Source organism: Crocodylus siamensis, chromosome 3 (assembly GCF_052110815.1).
Source record: "Crocodylus siamensis isolate JL-2025a chromosome 3, ASM5211081v1, whole genome shotgun sequence".
NCBI classification, from domain to species: domain Eukaryota; kingdom Metazoa; phylum Chordata; order Crocodylia; family Crocodylidae; genus Crocodylus; species Crocodylus siamensis.
Window position 1 is genome coordinate 63515184 of NC_143397.1, and position 26893 is coordinate 63542076.

General features: G+C 42.8%; 1 protein-coding gene and 1 long non-coding RNA gene across 5 annotated transcripts in view; one reads left to right on the top strand and one right to left on the bottom strand.

Annotated features, from left to right (window-relative positions):
* Nucleotides 1–16419, bottom strand: part of SEMA6A (semaphorin 6A) — a 147302-nt gene extending 130883 nt beyond the window's left edge. For 2 of the 3 annotated variants that reach the window (XM_090038422.1, XM_090038420.1), the window contains exon 1: nt 15909–16419. The gene's annotated coding sequence lies outside the window, so the exon portion shown is untranslated. The remainder of the gene's footprint in view (nt 1–15908) is intronic. The other variant, XM_090038421.1, reaches the window with a different exon arrangement.
* Nucleotides 16420–16628: 209 nt separating this feature from the next.
* The window catches only part of LOC149868343 (uncharacterized), a 39483-nt gene continuing 29218 nt past the window's right edge, over nt 16629–26893 (top strand). The window contains exons 1-3 of one of the 2 annotated variants that reach the window (XR_016441232.1): nt 16629–17481; nt 18785–18972; nt 19317–26765. This is a non-coding gene — a long non-coding RNA (uncharacterized LOC149868343). Of the gene's footprint in view, nt 17482–18784; nt 18973–19316; nt 26766–26893 lie in introns of those variants that run through there. The other variant, XR_016441231.1, reaches the window with a different exon arrangement.

The following is a 26893-nucleotide window of genomic DNA, read 5'->3' on the forward strand; positions in this document are numbered from 1 at the left end:
CTGGAAGCATCTTCAGCGTGGACCTCCTCTTCATTCAATTAATTGCTCCTATTTTTATTGCTAGTCATGACTGTACAAATTAGACATCACCAGAAACCAGCTCTCAGCTTATCTGAATCTGGACAATTGCACAGAGGAGGGGGAGCTAGCAAGTTAGCTTAGGAAATGGAGCTAGGCATAGGTCTTAAATGCCTATGGACATGTTTTACTTAAAGGTGGTTAAAAACACCCTAACAAAAACTGTATCTTATCTCTACTAAGTCCAAAATATGTAATTTTAAAAGAAATAAATTAATTAAAGGCTTCCAGGCCCAGTGTCAAGTTTTGGTGAAATGCAATGGTTTTAAAAGCGCTGGATTTAAAGGCAAACCGATAATCCTCATCCAAATTCACTCTGGTCTTTGTGGAAGGTTAGGTCTAGACAGCAAATTCAGCATGTGTCAAATTTGGATAAGTGGGGAAAGTCTATTTTTTAGTTGAATTACAAATATGGTTTAAAATAGAAAGCAGCACAGACCAAATACTTAGTCATAGCAAAATGTTATTTTAAATCCTGAAAACCTTTTTATTTTTCTTTCTTCTTTTTATATTTGAAAACTCCAGGATTTCTTTAAACATATATGAATAGATAAATACTCTGTTGAGCTAGAAAAAATATACTTTGACTGAAGGGAAAGTTAGGACTAATGCCAGAAAGTATTTAATAGCTTGGAGCAATTTTTAGTCTCTAATTTCACCAGAAAAACAAAGATTGTTTAAAAGCCATTAAATCTCTTTCTTGAAAAAAATCAAACTAATGTTTTAAAATTGAATCCACAGTTCAAATTTAGAAACCTCTTTTCCATGATAATCAGAGAATAAAATTATTTACAGCTAAAATTGGACCATAACCTGAGATACAGTACAGGCAGTCCTCGATTTACAATGTTTCAAGTTACAATGTTTTGCACTTACAAGGTTTATAAATTGACACCCTGTTTCAACTTTATGATGTCAGTTTTAACTTTACAACACTTGATCCAATGCAATGCCATTGAACAAGTTCGCTGCGTGGCTCATCATCAGCCTTGAACATCTGTCCAAACTTCCTTGGACACTTCCTTTAAGAAAGCAGACAGGGCTCCAGAAGAACCTGCAGCCAAGACTCCTGAGAAGATTCCAGCCAAGAACCCTTCAAAAAGTCCAATAAAGAGCCTTTCAAAAAATCCAGCAGTCACCTCAAAGAAGTCCTTCCAAATCAGTATGATTTCTATTTACAATGTAAGTACATTAATGTAGCTATGTTACTCATCTATAATTGATCAAGTACAAAATTCTGGGGTATTTTTAGTGAAAATAGGGTATTGGGCCTTGGTTCAGGAACCGATCCCCCATTTATAACCTTGTTTCTTAAGAGAAAATTGGTTCTGAGTTACAATATTTCAACTTAAGATGCAGTTTTCAGAAACCAATTGTGTTGTAAGTCTGAGGACTGCCTGTATTGTCGCAATGACCTCTACTTAGGGAAATCTGTATTATTTCATGTCCAAGTTATAAACACTTTTATAGTTGACATTATTATTTACTGATAGTGTTGGAGCAAGATCTTTGTTCTACTGAAATTAAACAAGAGTTTCTATCATTATTTTCTACAGAAGTAGGACTGAACCCTAGGGCTAGGGACACATCTTACACATAAACTCGTATAAGTGATTAGAAACTGGTTCAAATCTGTAACCCAACAGGGGCGGGTTCCCATGAGTAGGCGAATGAGCATTTCCCCGGGGACAAATAGCACCAGTACATATCTGTGCCACTGCTAGTTGTCCCCAGGTCCCTGTTCACATGCTCTGGTGTGGGGCAAATTGCTGTGGGTGGGGTATGGAAGGCTGGGGCCATCACTTGAGGTCCAGAGGGCCACCTGGGACAGCAGCAGTGGGAATCTAGGAGCCGAGAGCCTGACCAGCAGCTGAAGCCTGGCTCTGACTGAACAGATTTTGGTTTCAGGTGGCACACTCTGCAGCCATGTGCGCCACCCTGCTTCTTTGGTGGGTTTTTTTTTTGATACCGGGATTTCCCAGTGTCAACCCCTACCCCTGCCCCCACCCTGCCTTCCCCGACCGTGCTTCAAATTAGCAGTCAAGCAAGCACAGTCACATATGGTGCATGCAGTTTGTAGAGCTATAAACTGCACATGCATGCTTATAGGGACATGCCCCAAAAGTTCAGTGCACATAAACTGCTTTCAAAATGGCTGAAACTTGTTTAAGATAAACCCGGATGGATGTAGTATCAGACTTAATTTATTTATATTACTGGTAAATCCATTTATTGAACTCCTGTCCCAGATCCCCTCCAGATTCAAGTCCCCCAGCCTCCTGGGATGCTTGGTACCTCCCCTGCAAACCCTCCCCTTGCAGGGTGGATGGGTGGGCCAGCCTTGACCCAAGTCTGCTCCAGCAGAGCAGGGAGACAAACTCTAGCACTCCTCAGCTTCTGGCTTGGCCACTGCAGGCTTGTGGCTGTATTTCTGAAATCCAAAGTGAATGTTTGTTCACTTGCTTATCAGTTCAATCTATGCATCTAACCTGTGAAGTTTGAATCAATTCAGCCTCAGGCTTTTTGACTGTCTGTGCTTAGTCTACAGGAATACCAGAATTTTTGTGGCAGACAATGAGTCTCATTTGAATTGGATACATAATGTTTTTTTTTTTACCCATTCCTCTAAACTGGCTCTGAATATCAACTTTGCTAACTTTAAGAAGTCACCAGTCTCTACAGGAGAAAGCTATAAACTACACTTGTTTTACATCACTTGTATACACCAGAATGTTACACAGATATAAAGCTTACACAGGCTTTCAGAAGTGCTGCTATCGTTTCCTATTTCTGTTCCATATTTTCACTCCTATACTAAGCTGGCTGGAATGTCTGCACTGAGATTTACAAACACAAGAGGGCAGACTGTATGTAAAGAAAAAAAGAAAAATGGCATATTTTCTTATTTATTTTACATTTTAAAGACTTGAAATAAAAAAAAAAAACCCTCCTAAATTTAAAAGATAAATATTTCAGATTCACTACACAAAAATGTCTGGCTAAGCGCTTCTTTGTTCCTTTAGTGTCTTATTGTTAGTGGTACAATTGTTAGTTACAGAGACTGGATTTTAAAACTAGCTATGTCATTAGGTGACAGGTTCTTCTTTCTCTTGAAATCCAGGGCAATTTCTGAGGCTATTATATATACAGTAACACCAAGGAAGGCTGCTTGTTCTGTGCCAGTGTTTGCTAAACCAACTAATGAAAATGCAATGAATTCTCTCCAAATAAATTCTACCAGCAGAAACCTCTAGGACAGACAATCTCAGACTGTAAATGTATTTTACACTTCTTTGCAGAGCTCTCTGTTTATAGCCTAAGTAATTCATACAGCAGATTACTGTAAGTTATTTACTCCAAAGAAAGTAAACAATTGTGAAGCAGGATTTAGTTGCACTAATCTAACACATTCTTCCAGGTTTAACTTTTGCAGGGGGAAAAAGTATAGAACTAAACTTTTTTAACTACATGCACCCTAAACATATCCCTTTAATGCAAGCATTCTTATTAGAGAGACAAACATCTCCCTGATGTTTGAAAGTCAAGGAATCTGCTCATTTATTAATTTCTTCAGAGAACTGAATATCTCAAGATTTGTGGGCACAATCTTTCAATCCTATTGAATTCAAAATAATCTTTCCACTGGTTTTAGTGAATCAGACCGGCCCTTAGCCTTTCCCAATGCAATAAATTGAAGTGAGAGGACTAAGACTCTCTGGAGCAGAACTGGAACCTTAGTTGTGCCAATCAAGCACAAGGAGATAAAATATTAGACCATGCTAACTCTTACTCTGAGATTAGTCCCAACAACTTCCCAAGAGCAATTACTCAGCTAATATTTACTCCTATGACTAGTGGCTTTGTATGGAAGGACTAGTTGCCTGATTAAGGTTTTCAGAACTGGGCTGTTAGATTTGGATCCTTAAATTAAGCATGAATAAGAATTGCAGAATGATGCCTTTGTAACGTGCATTTTTTTTCCCCAGAATACATTGTGGGTGAGCTTTAGATTCTGAAAGGTTCTTCAGATTCTTTGCAACAACAATTGGTATTTCCATCTGTTTAAAGCTAAAACTGATTACAGACTCTTTTTGCAAAATGTCTAAAAGAATTGATTTGCTATTCAAGGTAAATCAATGCATGTATTCTTACAGATCCCTTCTCTGACATTAAGAACCATTCTACATTTTCCATCCCTCTTTAGTACATCAGTAGCATTCACTTACAGCGGTGTTACAAAAAAAAGGGTCCAGCTGAGCTGTTTGTCTAACACAAACAACACTTGAGTTAGGTGCTATTTTGCAAGTGATGTCACCTCCAGTATTTCAGTTACACAAGAGAAGGCTTAGGCAATAAACATACTGGTAGATAAACTTATCTATTACATAAAAATATATTGGTTGAAAAGTTAAACCACTTGCTTAAAAGGAAACACAATATATGTGAGAACACCTAATTAAACTTTTTTCTAATATAGTCAAACTTTTATTATAAGTATACTTACATATCATACTAAGAAGTATATCCTGTCAATAAAACCGCTCTGGTGTTCTCACGATTAATCATCGATTAGCTTTCTATCTCACACTTTCAGAATCTTAGCTCAGGTTGGTTAATTATGCCTTTCTGGATCTGTACATACCACTAATCTAGACCAGGATGTTTTTATCTTGGTAAAGGAAATGTTCTGGCAATATCTCTGGGTTTCATGTTCTGAACAGAATAAAGGCAAAAAGAAGACACCATCCTTCAACATATGCCTTTTGTGAGGGAACTAATCAGTGTATCTGAACAAGCTGAACTTCCCTTCATCATAACTAAAAGGAAACACCTTGCAGATAACAAAAAAGTGTACTACCTTATGTAAAAGCCTTTTCCATTCCCAGAATGTGTCTTCAAGAATCAGATTCTGTAGTTCTCCCTGAGGAAAGACCCCCACCCCCCACTGAATTCAAAGATGTATTTCCCTGAACAAAAAAAAAAAAAGGAAAGGAAGAAATGCAGTATTGGACCACAAAAGAACAACTTAAAAGAATTTTCTCCTACTACTTTGCTCAAAGTGAAATTACTTTTCTCTCTCCACTCTATTCCCTGTCCTACGAAAAAGATCCATATAAATTTATTGCATGAATTTATTTCTATTAAAGGAAAACTGGCAGATAGATACAGTTCTGAAAATTATGTTATGTAATCGCTTTTCTAGACTACATTAGAGCAAATAGTAAAACTCAATTTAATTTTGGTTATTTCTCATTAAGATAGTTGAAATCAGTATGTCATAATTGCAAAAGCTGAGCATTCATAATTAATAAGTACAAATTATTCTAAAACTGATGGGTTGAATGCTACTGGAAATTTATATAAGCTACATAATTATTGTTCACGCATAGGGATTTTATTTAAAGTGAATTCTCATGAATTTTCCCCTATTTTCTTTAGAAAGCTGTTCTTAAAAGTGAAGTGTTATAAAGAATATGAACTGGGCTGTACTCTTCTGAAGTTTATGATAGTGAGAAAGGTGTTTTGAAGTAAATACGAGGCCAGACTGAGACAGACTTATGACATGTAGGATCTATCTCCACAAATGATCCCTCTGAACTAAACTGCTGCTTTACCATAAAATGGGTATTCATAACTGTGCACTGCAGGGAAGGTATGTACCTCCTAGCCTTCTCCTTGCTTTGGAGTGTGATGTAGGAAAGTAATATTTCCTATCACTTTACCAATAGCAAACTACAACATTTCCCACAGTGGTTCTGTTGTATTTGACCACAGCACAAGAGAAGCAGGATGAAGACTCTGCTTACTCTTACCTCACTTCCCCACATCATTCTACTCTATAGGAAAAGTAGTGAATGACCAGTTTCTTGCAGCTGACCACACCAAAGGTCTAGGTAGCCTTTTTTGCTATCCAAGTCATGCTGTCCAAGTCTGAATTTATCCCAGCAGGACTAGTCAAGGAATAATATTCTATTCAATATGACTAAGAGTAGTAGCAGAACCATAATGGTGTTAAAAACAATATATATAAAACATTTTTACATTCTTTTCATAGAACATGTCTTTCTTCAATGTAATTAGCTAATTCAAATAGACTGCATGTTTTATTATTCAAAAATTCATTCCTAGTGAGTTCACTAGGAACTCTGTCTTCCTCTATATCTACCTTAAATGGGACCAGGGCTGGACCCTTAATTTGCACATAAAGGCAATACAAATGCAGCTAATTTGCTCCTTACAACAACATTTTTTCCATAATATAACTACATATCTCCATGTCTTGGAGGTACATAAAATGCATTCTGAAATTGTTAATTAAAGTCCACAGTATATGTAATTAGCATTACACAAAAGACCAGTTTACCTTCTTTGAAAAAGGTACATAGGCAATAACTAAAATATTACAAGTACTAGGACAGAAAGCACAACTGAATTTGTTCAAGCTACATATACAGCCTTTGATCTGAGATATGTTTTGCACAGTATCAGTTTGCTTCTGAAACCAACATCTCCCACCCAGAAAGGAACTTTAAAGTGATCAGGGCAGATCATTTTACACTGTCAGATTATCAAGATATCACAGTTCTAGATTACTGGATACCTATTTTCTGTGCTTTGTGGAAAATTGCTGAGGGTATAACTTAAGGAAAATTCGATTACATGATCAAAAACTTCTGTAACATTTGAAAGAGTGGATTACTGATTCCTGGAAGCTCACTCAAATTAGCTGGAATTAAAGAGTTGGTATCCTAGTTTACGTGAAACTGCTGGACTTTGAAATCAAGAATTTGGTACTGAAAGACAGTTACCTTTAGCAGCCATTTGTACAAAAACTGCCTATAGTTCATTTTAGAAAAACTGACAAGCTGACCGAGTGAAATCTAAAACTGAAGCTTTGAAGCTTGTCCTTGAATTAAATCTGGCCATTTGAAAGTTTAAAAAGTGGTTATTTTCCAAGATTAGTTCTATTTTCACTAAATTCTATCTTTCTTTAACTATATATCTATTAATATGATGTCTTGCTTGATGTGAATTGTAAAGTCTTTTTTCTTGAAAGGCAAATAGCTGTCAAGTTTTTCTATTCAGAAGCCAAACTATTTGTTGAAACTGGTGAGAACCATTTGATTCCTGTTTAATAAACTTGAAATAAAGTCTAAGGGTGTTTCAGTTAGTATATCCTACTATGCCAGTTTACTACTCTACCATTTTCCCCACCAGCAAACAAGTAGTCATTTTACTGGTGAGTTACTGGTATCATCTTATAGTTCTGCATTTACAGGTTATAAATGTTTTAATGTTATGACTGTGAACAAATACTAAAACATTAAACAACATGTTCCTGTTCTAGTACAGTGTTGAAAGAGCACTAGTTCTGAAGGACAGAATTTTACTTCTTTTTTCTGCTTCATAACTCAAATGGCTTCTGTAAATGTAACTCTCTGAGCAAAGCCCAACAGAAAGGTTAAATTAAGGTAATAATGGAAACTATAAACATTTACTTAGTTAGAACATGATGTCATGTTATATGTAGCTAGGCTCAAGAGATTCTAAAACAAATTACTTGGATTGCTTAGTAAGCCCTAAATGCCCTAATTTACCCAACCATTTATCAAGAGTACTAATGAAAAGCCTTTCCTGCTCTTGGAAAGATAAAAGTAGCCATTAGTCTTTGAACTGTGCATTTTTGCTAGGAAGACTAAGCAAGAAAATCTTGGGAGTAAATATCAGCTGGATGTTCACATAACAAGGTCCAGGGAGACACATCCAGAAGTTGCCTGTTTTAATCCAGCCCTGAATTATGTTGGAAGCTGTTTTCTGTTCTTTCAGAGCTCCACTACTGCCAAAATAACTGCAAGGCTTGCAAGTCCTAGTATATCTCAAGCCTTTCCCAAGGCACCCCAACACTATCTGAGGCACTGAAACTATGGCAACCGAATAAGAAAGCAGCTTCCATGATTAATAGATGAAGATCCCAGCGACAGTGTCTAGCTAGGCCATAATTCAAGAATGCAAGAGGAATTAGCATAGAATCCATCTCAAACGACCACTAAAAAGTAATTTTGATAAGGATAAACATAACTGTGCTTTTGTTCTAAAAAAAGACACAGAACAGTAAACTATTTTAATCCTTATGCATATCGCAAATATACAGCAATTCTTATCATGAACATATGGGTGTCTCCCATGCAAGTGACAGCTATAAATTCACCAGAAATGATAAAGGGACTAGTACAGAGCACTTTACTATCCTGATTTTTCAAAACCAAATGCAAGAATATCCAATATCTGAAACATCTGAATAAGGCTGTACACCTGGGTATAAAGAAGTAGGAGTAACGCTTCCTGATGGTATGAATATGATGGGGTGCAATTTTTCCCACTGTGTTTAAGATTCATATAAGGTACACTCCTTTTCATCAGCTGTGAGAGGATTCCCTCATTTTCACTATTTCAAGGTTTGTGAGGCTACTCTGGTCAGAGCAAAATTGATGAAAGACCAGGGATACCTTTTAAAAGTCCATAATCAATAGAAAAGTCAGACTACCATTATTCCTGCCAGGAAAACTTCTGATATGTAGCTTCTATCCACTGCTCCCAGTTTAAGCTGAAAACTCATCATAAAAACATTTTTCATTTTATTCTGCTTCCATAAACATTTGGCTTCCACCGAAGGCAACTGGATAGAGGTATCACAAAGGTACAGAAACATACTTTCTTTTAATTTATCAGTAACAATCCAATTCTTTAGTCCATGATGAAGGCACATTTCTTTATTTCAATATGGTATGAATTTAAAAAATATATTATGAAAAGCTCCTCAGTAGTAGCTTTATTTGAAAACTATGGAAAAATGGCAGAGGCGCTGGGAGTGGGGGGCGGGGTGGGAGACAGGATGGACGGACAACATATTAAACATAAATTCCAAGTATCTGCTCTTAATACTGTATATAGAAATGGCTATTATTATCAATACTTTTAAAGGAAAGGTCATCACTGAATGCAGCGAATTACCATATGTCTTCACTCTTGAGATACAGCAACTGGCAGTTCTGTTAATAGCTAGTTTATCTACTTCATTTTACATCTCTGGTTCAACCACTACAGATACACTTTGGGAATTGAAAAAAAACCCCTTTCATATAAGCATATATCTGTATTCACACAAAGTATGGTGCACTCCTCTGTTTTGATTAATAAATAATTATAATTCTATGTTATGGAAGATTGAATGATCATGGGATTTTTAAATGAATTGCAAGCCAATATATTTTGGGTTCCCCCCTTTCATTCTTTTTTTGCTTTTTCAGTTACTCTTAAAAAGCAGTATCTATATCAAATTATGAAACTAATGCTTGAGTCAAATTTTAGATTTCAAAACATATTAGTTTGCCAGCTTCATTTTTGTCCAGCTGGTGCATAGAAGTCAAGAATGTACTTATTTTATGAGGAGAGGAAGAGGAGAGGCAGAGATTTCCTCTGGACACCTTCCCTTCTCTACTTACTATGGCCCCACCATTAACCATCAGCAGCATTTATGAAACGTAAAAAATAAGTTTCTGTAACAATATATCTTAATAATAACCTGTTATATGAATTTCTAAGTATTTGCTTGCTTAGATCTTTTCTTTTAATGATTTTCCTCATTTTGTATATCGTTTTTAGTTTTTAATCCTTTTATAACTCACAATCTGGACACGGAAGATGGTTATATGGTTTGGAAACCTTTGGAAGATGTATAGTAAGTGACTGTACTGGCAGTTCAGTAGATGACACTCTTACCTCTCAATCCTTAATTAATTAGTATACCAGCATTGTGCTAGGTAGCTCTGCTGTATTGCTACAGTTGCCATCCTACAAGTAAGATCAGAAATCAACACCTTCACCTATTCTGATCATTAACACTTTGTAACTTCTAGAGCTCAGTTATTTTGAACAACTAAATGTTGTTTAGCTTAAAGAGCAGATTTTTGTATCTTCAGAACAACCATAATAAAAATTGACAAACTCCAGTTTGGAAAATTATACACTACCTGCTTAATGATGCAAACTCTTAACATAATTGAGTGCCTTTATTTTATACAAATCATTCCACTGACATGAAATAAGGTTAGTCATCTGCTTAAGACTTTGCAGGATCAGACCCAAAGTTAGAGCTGTTATTTACTTTCTGTGCTAACTCTTGCTTACTGTTGCTGTGACGCTGAATAGCAATTGGATTCCATCTCAGAAGTGGTTACTTGTCATTGTCAAAATGATCTCTATGCATCCCTTACCTGCCTCACAGTGGTGTCATTAGGCATAACTGGTAGTTAATCATTATAAAATATTTTAGGAATAAAAAATGGATGGTATGGGGGGGATTCCTTGTTTCTCTGCAATGCTGATGAGTATGACAGAACGATGAAATACACAATTTAGCACAATTTATCATAAGCCCAGTTCAGACATAGGGTTACCATACGTCCAGGTTTTCCTAGACATGTCCTTTTTGAGTTCTCCGATCTTTGTCCAGGTGGTTTTTTGAAATCTGAACACATGTCCAGGATTTTGCTTTGCTCTGCTGCTGGGAGCAGGGAAGAAGGTGATTGGAGGCAGGGAGCACCATGTGTGTTTGCGCATGCCTTGATAGCTAAATGCAGGTAAGTCTATGGGGGTGGGGGTTGGAGGGCTGGCGCTGCAGCAGGGCAGGGGGGTGGGGGAAAGTGCTTGCCCCTTCAGGTGGAAAGGGGTGGGGGGTCCTTTGAGTGCAGCGGGAAACTCCATGGCCGAGCTGGCAGCACAAGGGCGGGTGCCAATGCTCACAGAGGCAGGATGGCCAGGAAGCTCTGCCTGGAGGGGAGGGGTAAAGGGAGCCATGGCCAGACCTCCTGGCATGGCATAGGAGCCCTAGCCCAGGTCAGGGGGTGCCACAGGCCTCCCATCCACTTCCCTCTAGCCTGCACTGGAGCACAAGACTTGATGTGCTGCCGTCCACAAGAATTGGAGTCACTGCGCTATGGCCCAGTCTGGATGGGGGCAGTGAGGGTCCCCTCCAGCAGGGCTGGGGGAAGGAGGGAGCTGTGGGTCGGGAGTGAGGGGCACTGGCAGATCTGGGAGGCTGTGGCTTGGGAGTGAAGGCATGGGAAGGGCAGAGGGCTATGGGGGCTGCAGGTCCAAAGTAAGGGGCACTGGTAGGGCCAGAGCCTGCAGGTTGGGACTGACCAGCATAGCACAGGGAAGTGAGGGATCGTGAATCAGGAGTGAGGGGACAGGAGTCAGGAGTAGCAGAGACAGGGGGCTGTGGGTTGGGAGTGAGGTGTCCCAGCTGGTGTCCTCTGTTTTAGAAGCGGAAATATGGTAACCCTATTCAGACATCACTACCATCAAACCAAATCTAGGGTTAAATTAACATTACAGATTTCAACACAGCACTAAGTTCTGCCTATGCACTTTTTCTTACTCTAGAAGAGTGGGGACCAATCTTTTTGGTAGGCATACCACAATTAGACTCATCCCCTCTATGAGCCAATCTCATGGCTCCCTTTCCCTTACCAGATCTGCATCTCAGTTTTCTGCTTCCTGCTCTGTGCTGCTTCACCAAGGCACTGCTCTGCTTTCTGCTTCCTACCCTGTGCTCCCTGCCTGATCTGATGTTTTGCTTTTTCCTTCTTAGTCTGCCACTGTGCTGCTTGTCCCCTTCCCAATTTGCGATGTGCCAGGGGCAGCCTGCCCCTACCACTTTTGACCCTTACACTGCAGGTTGGCCACCCCTGCTTTAGCACATGAGACTAATCCTGCAAAAGCTTGCTCATTTGAGTAGTCTGCATGTACATGGTGCCATATATTTTAATAAAAGATGAGTAAGGCTTACTTAGGTGAGTACCTAAATCTTCCAGGATCAGACCTCACAATAGACATTGCTATTGGATGCCAGATAGAAGAACTCTTGGTAAAAATACTGCAACATCTGTAGCTATTTAGAAATAGAAACTTTAAGTACTGATAAACTTTCCTCCAACATTTACTTTGTAAAAATATTTAAATATATCAAAATGGATATAAAATTCCAGATTTTACTATGTGGTTTGTTTTGATCAATTTGTTACAATGGTATGATAGTGAGGGACTATACACAAAACATTTGGGTAGCATAACAATGTGTTCCTGCAAACAAGTAGAATGCAAGGCATGTATTAACTCAGGTCAATTTAATCCTAAAACATTTTATGTCTTCCCTGCTGTAAACCATGTGAACTCCTTTCATATGTATTTATGTATGGCTCTTCAAAACATGATGACAAATTTCCCCTTTCCTTCACCAGGCATGCACACAAACAAGTTCACAATCACCTACTTCCTTTTTAATGCAAACAGTTCTATTTTGGATTTATCACAGGTCATTAATTTGCTCTCTTTTTTTAAAATCAATGAATCAATGAAGGCAGCTCCTTGTCCTTAACCCCTGCTACCTCTTTCTTCAAATTCTAACTGCAATAACTGCTCTCCTCAAATTACAAGCATTAAACAGGAGCCATGGTAAGCATCTACGTGTATCTGCAAGTAGCTAGAGATGTTAAATACATATGTTTCTTGTAAATTTTAGTGCCCAATTACTCTTCCCTTCAGGAGTATTGGTTTAGTTGATAAAGTTGATTTTGCCATCAGAAGAAAAATATACAGTTCTAATATAGACTAATTGGGAATATGCAGAACATCTGTGACCATCTGATTTTTTTCATTCAGAAAACATTCACCCATGGTTCAGATCTTCTTTGATTCCAGCGGTATGAAAAGCAAATGATATGCAGATATCTCATATTGCATGAAATTCATTATTTTAAAAAAAACACTTTAACGTTCACAGAGCTAAGGCTAAATTCTGTGGGCTACATTGCCAATTAAGTCAAAGAGAAATTTTTCCTGAATAAAAAAGGAGAGGATTGGAGACCCAAGAGCATATTTCTTATCGCTAGGGTGTATCTGGTTTTTTCAGAAGGGCTTAAGATCAGTTTTCTCTTTGTGTTCTAAGTTACACAAAGGTTATCAATGTAAAAAGGGGGTGCTTCAAATATTTGACAAAATTATACTAAGCAGATCACCTTGTATTGCAGGTTGTTTCTTAAAGGAGACAAATCTTTCTGATCTTATGTGCTCTAGTGTTTTCATCAATATCATGAAGGATTCCTTTTTAAGGAAGGTTTTGCTGTATCTGACCCACATTTCTTCAAATAAGTTGGACAGCCGCATTAAATGAGAAAAGTTAACGAAAGCAAGATCATTTTGCTTTTCCTTTTTTGTTCTGATAACTACCAAGGCAAGTCTAACAATAGAAATATTTATAAATGTCTCAAACCAGCGGAATCATCCTGGAAAGATATCAGAGTCTGCTCCAGATCTCCGTAAAAGTTGTGTGGGAAAAGTGTCTGACCCTGCAAGACTTTTTTTAGGTGAATAAACTACTCACAGAAGGCATTCTCGTGCTGTGAGCAGATTTACTCCAGTGAGTAAGTACTACTTGAGTGAGTCAGGATGGCAGGATCAGGCCCAACGTTAACATAGGTGTTAACAGAACTCAGACGCCCACCAAAGTTATTTTTAGAACATAAGGTAATAGCTGGAGACACAATTGTGCTCTATATTTAAAGTTGGGTTAATAATTACTAGTAGTGCTGGATGATATTAAGCAGAACTTTTCAGAGTGTGTTTCAAATAATAAGCTACTAAATGAAAAGCAGAGAGGCCTTGGGATGATTCAACTTCCATGTTATGCTATTATGGTATGTGCCACCACATTTGCGCTTAACAGACCAGCCCCCCCCCCTTTCTAATTAGGATTTGCCTAGTTAATTGACTTCACTATTTCTGCTTTTGTAATAGCCTGGATTGGTTTATTAGGCAGCCTGACCTGTATAAACACTGTGTATAGCAGCCTGACCTGTATAGCACAACTATGTAGGTTGGCAAACTTAAAAACCAGCACTGATCTTAGGAAAGCAGGGATGGGGAGGGGGACAAATTGCCTCCAAACCAGCAGTCAAAGATTGACATGAACAGACATGGAAGAAAACCCAGCCATGTACTATACTGCGACTAACCACTGGTGGGAGATCCTGGGGCTCTGGCTCAAGCACAATAAAAATCCCTACTGTCTGTCAAAAGTTGCCCAGGTTCAAAGCAGGGAAAGCTGCTATTTGAACCCTTCCTCTGCAAGTCAGTCACAATCACTAGCTTTGCGGTCCCCTCTCAAGCAAATAAAAGCGACTGAGGAGCAAAGAGGCAGGGGGAGAAAACAGGCGTTCACACGCGCCGATCCCCGCCACCCGCGGCAGGTACTTGTTCGCAGCGCAGAGCAAACTTCTAGCAACACTTCCTGGGCCGCGAGAACGCCCAAAACGGATTCACTGGCCCCGGAGTCACCCAGCCCCTCTCGCCCAGGCTGCTGCATCTGCTCCTGGTAATTGCTTGAAGGAGCCACCAGCTCCCTCCCTCCTCCCCAGCCTCCCGGGGGGGCTCGTCTCCGTTCCGCTCCACTTCTCCAGTGCACCAGCACGGCAGGAAAAGCAACTCCTGGGGATTTGCAGGCTCCCACTTTGGCTCATGCAAATTCGCAGGCAGAGCACTTAATGCCCATTACTCTCAACTGAGAGGTTTTCACGCTCCTGCACCGCGAATCCCTCCTGTCAGCAGTATCCCCCCGGCCCCCGCACGGAGCACCCGCCAGCCGGGGGGGGAGGGGGATATTACGTGTGTTTATGTATGAGTGTGCATGTTGATATTAAGTGTGAGTGTGCGTGCGTATGAAGTGTGTGAATATTGTGTGTGCGCGTGTGACTATTAAGTGGGTGAGTGCAGCGTGTGGATATGAAGTGTGTGTGAATATTAAGTTACTTTCTTGTCTGTGTGAATATTAAGTACGGGTGTGAGTACTGCGTGTGTGGATGAGGTGTGTGTGAATCTGTGAAGTAAGTGTGAGTATTGTGTGCGTGGATATGAAGTGTGTGTGTGAATATTAAGTGCGAATATTGTGTGTGAATAGTAAGTAAGCGTGTGAGCATTGTGTGTGTGTGTGCACGCGTGTCCCGGCTCGCACCCCCAGGGCTTTGGTGCCCCCCCCCCCAGCCAGGCGACGCTGGGAGGGAGCTGCAGGCAGACGCCGCATTGTGGCCGCCCTCCCTGGCCCCCACCCCCTTTGGACAAACTTGGCTTTCTAAATTGCACTTCATTCACTGTAAAGCGAATTCACGGTTGTTTGAAGCCCTCCCTTATTCCAAGCGGTGCTCCCCCCACCTCCCCCGGGGGAGCGGCCCTAGGCTGCCCCCAGCCCCTGGCGGGGGGGCAAAGGAGGATCCTCCCCTCTCCGCCCCTGACAGGACCCAGCTGCCCCTGCACTGAGGGAGCACAAGCCCTCCCCTCCTCCCCCCCCCACGGGGACTGACAGCGCGGGGAGCAGGGGTCGGGCACAGCACCCGGGCGGGGCCACATGCACCCCCACCCCCGCACACACACATGCACACACCCCCCCCCGGGTAGGGGAGGCGCCCTCGGGGCTCGCGGGGCGGGGAGGCAGTGGCCCCGCAAACAAAGGCACCGCGCGGAGACAAGGTGGCGGGGGGGGCGGGGGTCTCTCTCCCGGCAGAAGTTTCCGCGATGCCCCGATGCACCCCCGAGCCCGCCGCAGCGGCAGGGGCGAGGCGCCCACATTGTCCCCGCGCGTGCAACAAAGCCGCTCCTCGCTCGCCGCCCGCCCATCCGCGGCAGCCGGCAGCAGGCAGGCAGGCAGGGCAGGGCGCCCCCAGCCTCCGTCCCGCCGCCCCGGCCCTCCCGCAGCCGCGCCCGGGGCGGTACCGTACCTTTTCCCGGCGCATGTATCTAGCGGCAGCCCGAGGACAGACCTAGCTGCGGGAGTGTCCCATTTAGTAATCCATGCCCGGGGACCGCTCGGGGGACACCGCAGCCGCGCTCGCCGGTGCAATCCTTTGTCATTCCTACATGGGGGCTCCTCGGGGCAAGGCACGGGGCGGGGGCACAGAGCTGCCACAGTCCGAGCTGCCTACTTTCTGCAGCGCCGAAGCAGCGTGCTCATTTCCAGGGGGCGGGGAGAAAAAAAAAAGCAATAATAATTGTAATAATAATAATAAAAAAAAGGCTCGGCAACTCCTCTGCAAACCCAAATTCCACCAGGCTTCCACTCCGGTAAGTCCCCCTCAGTCGCGCCCTGGGAGGCAAGTCATGTCAGGCTGCCCCGATGCTGGAGGCGGCTCCAGGGAAAGTCGTGGGAAGCGCAGCTGCTCCTCGCCCCAGAGCTGCTGGTCATTGAGCTGGGCTCGGGAGAGGACTTGGGAGCAAAGCTCTCGCCTGGTGCCTGCCTCCCTCCCCACTGCCGGGCTCCCAACTCGGCTGTCACTGGAAAGCGGCTCGGCGGCGGGGCGGAGCCAAATCCCGGACTGGATCGCGGCACAGCTGCCTTCCCCGCTCCCCGCCGGCTGCACGCAGCAAAGCCCGGCCCCGCGTGTGCGCGGGACTAGGAGTGCGGGCTGGGGCAAGGGGGGGCGCGAGTGCGTCACACGTGCAAGCAAGGACATAAGAGAAGTGGGGAGCCGGGGGGATAGTGCGCGACCTGCCTTACCCCCCCCCCCAATCTTGTGCCATGCAACATGTATGCAATCGGGACTGAAACAAGGACGAGAGAAGTCTGGCTTGATCCTTGACTTACACAGATATAGATCTCGATCTCTATAGATATACGTATAGATTTCTATAGATATATAGATATCTATAAATAGATAGATATCTATAGAGAGATGTATTATATATAGATACGTAGATATCTATAGTTAGATAGATGTATTCTACATAGCTGGCTCCAGATAGATGTATTCTATCTATAGATAGATAAATAGATGTATTATATATAGCTATAGATAGATGTATTATATATAGATAGATAAATGGATGCATTATATAACTATCTATAGCTAGATGTATTATATAAATATTTATAGATAGGTAGATTTATTATTCAGTATATGGATATCTATTGATATCGATAGATATAGAGAGGTGTTCTAGATAGATACATTATATATAGGTAGATGTCTATAAAGCTAGAGAGATGTATTATAGATAGATATCTATAGATAGAAAGAGATATATTACAGATAGATATATCTATAGATAGATAGACAGATAGATTGATAGATACTGGTGTAGGTATAGGTATAGGTATCGGGGGGGGAAAGAGAGGTAAGGCAGGAGCACTCCGGGAGATAAGACGCAAGCAAGGATTTGCTCATCGATTTTCTTAAATGGAAAAGTTTTAAAGGATGAGGGGAAGTGAACTGTGAAGACTTTTCTAATGCCGAGGAACTGTTGCAGGGCTCCAGCCCTCGGGCAGGGACGAGCATCCCGCGAGGTGCCCGCCAGGTACGTGTGTGAGCGCGGGGGGAGGCTCCTTGCACGAGCAGGCGGGAGAAGAGCGCAGACCTGCCGGCCTCGGGAGCCAGACAGCAGCCGCCCTGCTGTGGGAGAGAGCCTGCCCGGCACTTTTGGCAGTGTTGCATTCATCTGCCCTAAGAGATTTGGTGTTTAAAGGCTCTTCCCGGGCAATGAATTGGGTGCCAATAAAAATAAATCAGCGGGATCCCAGCGGGCTCACGGGCTTAGCCGTGCGGTTTTTTCGGAACAGGTGCACGGCGAGGAAAGAAACAGCCCGTTCTTAGGAGCCTCCAGATGCCAAGACACAGCCCTCCCCTCTGTTAAAAATACTTCCCAAGCAAACTTGCCCAAGGCCAACAAGTCCTGACTCCTTCCCCTCCCCAAGGCATATTCTAATTCCCGTTCCCCCTGTGCATCCTTATGACTGCATCAGTCTCACACTGCTACAGCCGAAAGGCTGGCAAGTGCAACGTTACACCATGGCCATCGCTCCGGATCCACCCCAGCGCGCCTCGAAAAGTAGCAAAGCTCCCTTTGAAACAGGGCGAGGAGAGACGGGCTGCGAAAGAGCAGGGAGAGACAATTGTGTATCGCAGAGCGGGGAGGGGGGCTGAAGCTCCGAAGATAACAGCGAGCAAACTGTCTGATGATGATAAAAGCAAAGCTGCAGCCTCTCAGGTGGTCTAAATTGGTCCCTCGGAAAGGCAAGTGCCTCGGCGGCACCCAGCGAGCACAGGCGTGTGCTGCGAGTGGAGTGCGTGTGCATACGATGATATTAATAATAACAACATGCACGCGCCCCAGCTCCGGCTTAGCAGCTTTTATCCTCGGGGTGGGGGTGGCGGTGGAGAAAAGCCGGCTCGGATATCTCTTGCTGTTTGCCCCGCGGGCCAGAAGGGGCCGCTGCCCCAATTTCCTCGGCGAACAATGCAAGAATTGATGAAACTTGCGAAGTTGGCGCCCGCTCCCGCAGAAGGCGGCGGCGAAACTGCCGCTGACTTCAGCGGCCCCGGGGTCGGGGCCGCCCAGCGCGCGCGCCTTGCCCCCTCCCAGCCTGCCTGCGGGGCCTGCGCGGACCTACCTACCGGCCTACCCACCCCGCGCGTCTGCCCGCGGCCAGTTGTCGCGGCAAAACAAAGCGCTCTACGGGGCGACGGCAGACCCGCGCTCGCTTGCTACCGCGCCTAAGCAGAGGGCACCCATGGGGGGGTGGGGGCAGGCCGCTCCTCCTCGGCCGATCAGCTCTCAGCCTGCCTTTTTTGTTTTGTTTTGTTTCCTCCCCCCATCCCAGCTCGATAGCTGCCTGCAGGGCTAATCCGCCCCTGTCTCCGAGCCAAGCAGCCCCGAGAGGGCCCGGAGCAGCGCTAATAAATTAATCCTTCTGTTTCCCAACCCCCTCGGCCAGGAGCCCCGCCGCCGCCGCCTCTCCTAATCCTCGCACCTCCCTCCGCAGCCGCGCCAGCGCCCCCGCCGAGACAGGTAGTCCGCCCGGCTCCTGCCTCCTGCATTTCCCCAGTAGGAGCAGAGGCGGCAGCAGCCTCAGCGCCGCTGATTTACATGTTAATTGTGCCTGGGGGGAAAAAAAACCCAAAAAACTTCTTTAATTGCCAGAATGAGGCAGAGCAAACGCGTTGTTTTACCGGCTGAACCAAATTAATTCCGGGTTTAGCTCCTTCCCGGGGAGGAACAAACAATTAAGCTGTCTTGTTTGCAGTAATGGATCTATTTGGGATGTGATGCACGTTGCGGGGCTGGAGAAGGCTGGGCGGGGTCGGCCTGGGGATGCTGCTTTTGTTTTCATCTTTGCGGGGTTTATTTTGCAGGGGGGCGAAGATGGGAGAGAGACCATTTCCGACGAGCTACAAGCGGAGCGGCGAGGCGTCGCTTTGCATTTCTTTCCCTTTTTAAAACAGCTGATCCCTGAAGAAAGACAGAGGTGGAGACAAGGGAGTGCCCGCCTCTGATTCCCCCCTCAATCCCATTCAGTTCAATAGCTATCACTGAAACCGACTTGGATTTCGAGAATGAAATGGAAGTGTGGTCGGAGCCACGTGTAAATCCGCTCCCTTGCATCTCTTGAATTTGCTCAGGGCAGCAGGAGGAGAGGCAGGGAAGGAGATGGGGAGGGGAAGGAGGGATGGAAGGGAAGAATGAATAAAAACACCCCAAACCCTCCTAGAATAGCCTTCTCCTTGTGACTGCTACAGCTGAAACACAAGGAGTTGTGTCCACAATGAAAACCTGAAACCCACTCACAGGATGGAGCTTCAAAGCTCCCACACCCACCACTTCAGGCTTCCAGTATGAAACAAAGCACAGCTTGGAATAAGGAAGGGATTCAAACCACCATAAATTCCCTTTACAGTGAATGAAGTGCAATTCAGTGCAGTACATGGAGGCTTCTCAATGATCTTAATTCTGGGTATAAAACATAACCTTTAAAGTCCTGGGAAGGTGCTAAACTATAACCTGAATTCATTTAGGACAATGTGAGACCATCTCCCCCCTCTTGATTGAACTAGTGTGCAAGTGTTCCCTAACAGTACATTTACTGTATCTCTGCTACATGAATAGCTTCACAGCTTTGTGTTGTCCCTTCTGTTCAACAATCATTCCACTGTACTACATTGGTTCCTTAGTTCCATTCACTTTTTATATCAAATTATTGTTTGGGAAATTATAAAAAATAGTGGAACAGATTAAGATAGAACAGTGATTAAGTAGATCTGTGATTTTTTTAAATAGTCCTGCACATTTGCAATCTTCAGTTGTGTGGAATCTGGGTCTATAATCTTCAATAGTAATTTATTTCCATCTTCCAGTTTTTAATTGCCCCATGTTACAATGACAGCCTCAAATTGTTTTGACTTGGAAGGTATCTGTTTTCCAATGGATTCATTTACAAGTGCAGTTGCTTAAATATGATTTATACTTTCCAGAACCAGATAAAATGATAGATCACAGCTAGGGGGTTTACTAGCTGGGCATAAGAAGCATGGCATTAAAATTAAAATAATTACCTGTTTATGACAGCTGTTTTTCTGCCTTTACTTCTAGATAATGAAAGGACTGCTAAAAATTGGCTTTGCTTTGGTACTTGATTTAGGATCTAAAATTACACACAAATTCATTCAATTTCTAGCTGTTAGATTAGATGGGAAAACACTCTTCTGGTATCAAGCAAAAGTTTTGTTTCCCCTTCCCAGACAATTTAAACTGAATATATACTTACAGTAATTTTCTAACCAAAGGAACAGAGGCTTTATATATTTCCTTTCTTTACATTGGAAATTTAAAACAGAAGACAGTTCTGCACCAAATAGAATAATTGCTGAGGACAGATGTATTTTAACTAAACAAAGTTCCCCTAGATCTGAAAATAATTAAAGAAACTGAACTGGTACAAATACTTTCTGGGTACCAAACCCATCATGAGCGGGTAACCAAGTGAATAGAACTTGATTTGCTAAGAAATCCTCATCCTATTTCCACAAAGAAGCACCAGGCTGATGTTATGCTTTTCCTATAACTCATAAGAAGTAGGAATTTTGTGTGTGTGTGTGTGTGTGTGTGTGTGTGTGTGTATGAAACTACAGACTGAAAGAAATTATTCAGTAACATACAACATTTACACAGAGGCATAATGATGCAGGTGGGTGCCCAGGGCAGCTGCTACACACGGGGAAAGCAGCAACTTTCATGCCACTGAAGGAACAGCAGTTTTTTCCCCCACTTCCCCCGCTCTAGTTATATCACTGCATTTACATTCAGTTACTTATTACTTGGGCATCCAAATTTCCATTGAGAATGAATCTTTACTTCATATACATCACCAGCATTTTCAGATGCACACATGCCCCCCTCCCTTATCCCCCTTACACATCACCTATGCTCTAGGTTTTTTGTTTTTACTTAAGGTTTTCATGGATATAGTCCAAATGTTTATGTTTCAAAAAGGCCTGAAAGAAAAGACAGAAAACACAGAGAAGCTTATCCAGTATCATTAGTAACAAGAAGTTACATTGTTAAAACTTTTTCTAATATACTTCCCATACATCTTTCTAAGCCTTCTTTTCATCTCCAAGGGTGCATAGACTCATTTCCCTTCTTCAAATCTCATGTTAATACCTTTCCTCCTCCTTCAGCCTGCTATTGAAATTATATTCTTCTTTTCTTTTTAACCTTGCTGCGTGCTTCCATTGTTGGCTCCCTACAAAATCATGAATTTGTGTCTTTATGGCTTAAAAAAAAATCTTTCTTTTCTCTTCAGTTTATTTAATCTGTACTGTTTTCCCTTTCTATTACCTTGCTCTAAAACATATTCTCCCCTTCCAAAATATTTTGTTCTAGTTTCTATAATATTGTAATATCAACCTTCATATGATGTTTAGGTCTAGATCTTCTGAAAAGTGTGAGACAAATCCTGCTTTCCCTACCTAGGCTAATTAACTTGCTGGACATACTTGCCGGAATGTGGTGAGCAGAACTAGCTTAGCTTTCATGGGAGGGAAAAGTTATATCATTTCCCCATAGGTAGGGGCAGCAGAAGCAGCATGCATTATGCTTTTTATGGCTAGATCTGAAAAGGGACTAGCACATGTCTCTGGGGAATGCATGTGCCACGTGCCTTTTGTGCAAATCAGGTTACCTCGGGTGGGGTAAGGGAAGCTGGGGCCAGGGGCTTTACCTGAGGGCCTTGGGGAGCTGTAGCCATGGTCCTCCTGCAGCTAGGAACCTGGCCAGTTGCCGGAGTATGGCTCTGGCAGGCCAGGCTCCAGCTGTGGGCCATGGATGCTGCCACCATGTGCACTGCCATGTTTTTCTGTGCAGGTTTTTTTGACCCCAGGATCTCCTGGGGTCAAAACCCCTGCCTGCACTGCCTGAATATGTGGTGTGTGAAGTCACACACTTGTTTGAATGCGGCCCAAGATTCTTTATAGAATACATGGAAAGGGTTAGGGGCCTCACAGTAGTATCCCAAACAATTCCTAGCTAATAGGAAATGCTGAGCACAGGGTTTAGTTGGCTTCCTTCACTTAGGTTTTATGATCCTAAACATTCTCTTGAATATAGCTATCAACATCTCATTTTCCAAAGATAGGCAAGGAGCAAACTCTTTCTTTTAAATCATGGCCAGACCAGGCGGTGATTGTCATGACTCCTTTTACACAATAGCTGGAGCACGCGCTCAGGATGAGGAGACCTGGGTTGAAGTCCTTTCTTTGACTAAATGGATTCACATCTACATTTTTCAATCCTTGGGCAACTTCCCTCATGATCAGGGTGCCCTAATGGCCCCATGGTGTTCTAGGCTGGGGTATCTTATGAAGTGTGTCATGGTACAGAAAAGATTTTAAGATTTATTGATTTAGGAAGAAAAGTATATACTTTTACAGTATATACAGCCCCATCAAATCACAATGTCATCTGGGGTGGACAATGCAGTAATCAAGTAGAAAAGGAAATTTTGTAAAAAGCCATGAGAAATACTTTGTTATCTACACAGAGCAGTTAGGATTTGTCATTTTAACTCAGCAAAGGGTGCTGCAACAATGTTCACTGCAGAGTTTAGCTGAACAGTGACTCAGGTGTTCTACTTAATCCTGCTTCCTGTCCTTACACAAAACACTCTGGGCACATCTACACATGCAATTAATCCAAAGCAAGAAACACCAGCACAATATGCACCAGAGTTTATTGCTCCCAGGTGCCATGTTTAGATGTGCAGTGGGTCCAGGGGGTCAGCCTGCCAACTCGGGGCTGCTCCAGTCTGGCTCAAAGTGCTATGGAGGGGCTGGTTGGGGCAGGAGGGTGCTCTAGTGTGGGGTTAGCCGGCAGGCAGCCTCCACACTGAAACACCCTCATGCCCCAGCCAGTGCTGTCAGTGTCTACACGTGTGTTACTACAGAGTAAAAAACTCTGTCTTAGGACAGTACTTGTATTTATTTACAGATGTAGCCCTGCACGTGTAGACCCGAGATGTTTACTGCTAATTAGGCAACTCTGCTGTAAACGTCTCATGTAGATGTGCCTGTTTAGTGCTGTTGTCAAATGGGGAGAGCTGGTTTGCCTCAGCATATAACCTAGAGTCCTAATAAAAGCTCTCTCACAGACAGGTAAATTGCCTCCTTTGTAGTGTTGCTTAAACCTAGGCTGGGATAACTAGGAAACTATACGGATGCTTCAGCCTAGGCTAGGATAATGCAGGGACTTGTTACACATTGCACTTTGAGTTACTCAAATATTGATCGGTGTTAGTGCTAGCTCAAATTTGGAGCAGTCATACCTTAAGGCTAAAAACCTTCTCTAACTGTCCTCGCACCTGCACAGCTGTGACTAGCCACTAGAGGGCTGGTGAGCCAGAACAAGCTTCTATTACCTGATCTAGCTGGGGGGATGTCAGAGATGGGTTGGGGGGAAGGATAGGAATGGGAAGCTGTGAGGCAGAGTTCATGATATGGGTAATGAAACGGGAGATGGAAAGGAAATAGAGGTGAGGAAAAGTTGGTGAAATGAAGGAAGTCAGCCACTGAAGGATAAAATAAAAATAAGTAAAATAAAAAAAGAAAGAGGAAGTAAATTAAAGAAGGTCTCATGTTTTATTAAACTGGCATTTGGGATTGGGGTATGAGGGGTACTGGTCATGCTTCCCGGGGTGGCTGGGAGGTGGGGGCAGTGAGAGCAGGTGTTGCTGGAGGATCTATTGCCCTGACCCTGGGAAGGAAGCCCCAGCCCATAGGGATCCAATCTGGCCCGCTGCCTTGTTCCCCCCCATCCTCCCCTAGACTCCACTCCTAGACTTGTCCATGCCCTGTGACCTGGCTAGCTGGCATGTGCTCTCTAGGTTGTTCACACAGGGTTGCACCCCTAGGGGTGGGAAGGTCACACCCCCAGGGCAGGAGGGGGACTTGTGTTGGTACCAGAACTGTCCCCTGGGGAGTAGAGTGCAAGGGGTAGAAAATGTGTCCACACAGAACAGGAGGGTGGGTGTGGGGACACCGAATCCTGGGATGCTGGAGGACTGCAATTTAGGTGTCTCATTTGTGGGGAGTGGAACATGAGCTGGGTAACACAGATCAGACGTAAACCATCTCTGGAGTGGTGAAACTTTAATCCCACTAAAGCATGCTTAAAACTAGTTTCAGGTGTTAATGTGTGGACAGTCCAGGGATTAAGAGCTCCAGGAGCTGCCTAAAATGAATGTGGGACAAAGCCCTCGGTGTGCCAGATTTGCACATTGATTACAGGTTTACTCTACAATGATTGCAGATTTACTCCTTTTTATTTCTTTAAACTTGCAGGGGTGATCTAGTTGAACATCAAGGCTCTTTATAAAATCGATGGTGTTACACTTAAATTTTGAGGCAGGAAGACATAATTTTTGTCATATTACTATCAGTTGCCACCGAGCCATCTCCTTTCATTGCCTTCCCCTGGATAGGTCAATCAGTACAATAGCCACTATTGTTTTTATTTATTTTAATGTTCTTTTCAATTAATGTTTTTCCATATCTTAAATGTTCAAAGTGCTGTAGAATACTACACTGACAAGTGATTGCATGTAGAAAATGTTTAACTAAGGGTCTCCCATAAAGACCTGGCAGGTTGTTGGTAACCAGGAGGCAATTAAGGGCACCTATAGAAGAACAGTGAGGCTGCTTCAATGCGCTGTAATTACAGTGTGTCAGATCAGGCTCAATTAATCAAGTCTGCTAGAGTGCGGTAATTACATACTCCAGAAGACTTGTTTCTTGTGTCTCAGCAGTCCCATGCTTTAAAATGGTGGCAGGGACACTTTAACAAAAGCTCATCAGATGAGCTTTAGTTAAAGCGATCCTGTTGCCATTTTTAAGTGTGGGGACACTGATACACAAGATGCTTTGGGTGCTTTAATTAGTGCAAGCTCTCAGAGCCACTCTAATTAAAGTACCCCCCCTACACCCTCCAGAAGCATGTGTATAAATACCCTAGAGCTCTAGATAGTTAAGAAGTAGTTGCATCTTCTCTTTCCTGCTCCCTTTCTGGCAAGAGAAAAGATTATTTTAAAATTGGGGTTACGTCCAATCTAAAATGAAAATAAAACACAGCACGGGCATATTTCTATGAAGATGTGTTCCTTAATCTTACAGCAATGAGGAAAGCTCATCAAACTGTAAATATGATTTTTGTCAGGACAACATTATTGAATGCCTGGCAAAGTAATTACTCCTACACAGAGAAAGATAAGATCCTTCCGTTAATCATTTCAGAGGAATTTGCAAAACTCAGCTGTACTCTGAAAGCATGTTTAAGCCAGTAGTTTGACTCCAGATCAGTAGATAACCATTCCTGGCCACACAATTGCTAGTAGAAAGAAGAATCTGGGTAAATATTTAAGATTCAAGGACCTGCTCCTGACCTCTCTACTTAGGCAAGTTGTCAATGAGTATTTGCCTGAGCATGACTATAGTTAAGGCCATAATTTAAGAACTGCAACTTGTAGATATATTTGAGAAAAACTGATTTACATCACTTATACACCATATAAGAACATTAAAAGCTTGTATTTCTTCCAGCAGGCATATCTACATGTTCATTAATGTGCCTTTGCTACTGTGCATTATGTTTAGTACCTCTAATATGAAGTACTACATAAAGGCGCATTAGCCTATGCTAATATCCAGTAGTAAATGTGATTTTTTTTGTGATGCTTAATGCACAGTAGACTAATTCTACTGCACATTAACACACTAGTATGGTTTTTGCCATGAGGCACTTATGTGCAGTAGAATAGGCTACTGTAGATGCGCCCAGTATGAAGTGCAGAAAGGTGCAATTACAATCCAACCTGGGCAAAAAGAGCTCAAAATTCAAACCAGGAAGAGCAACAGTCACATAATATGATTTGTACTCTCTGGGTATTCAAAGGGATCTTCTTTCTGCCAGCTCCATGCAGATGGGTCTCTACAGCTGTGGGGAAAGAAAACAAAGCCAGGGAGCACTGTTTTATGTAAGTCTGTCCCAATTAGCCACTGTTTTTCCTGGCACAAATACCAGCAGCAACTCATGTTATACTAGGAGCAATATTAACTTTGTCTCTGTGTCATCTACTTCCTGTAGAGGGACACCGGACATGATCAAAGCAGATAATGCCCTCAAAGTTCCTGAGAAAGCCATGGATGGCATCTGCAGAGTATGGCAAATGGCCTGGTCCTTCTCTGTTAAAAGAGACTACGTTTGAAAAGAGCAATGTGGAAAAGAATATATAGAATTCCTATACAACAGTGATTGAAACCAGTAGATTTTGAAGAGAATTGCATTTTGCTAAAAACTACCCTAAAATTTGCTATAGAATTACTGTATACTCTGCTGGTATAAATTGTCATAGTTCCATTCATTTCACTGTAGCTATTACACTTAC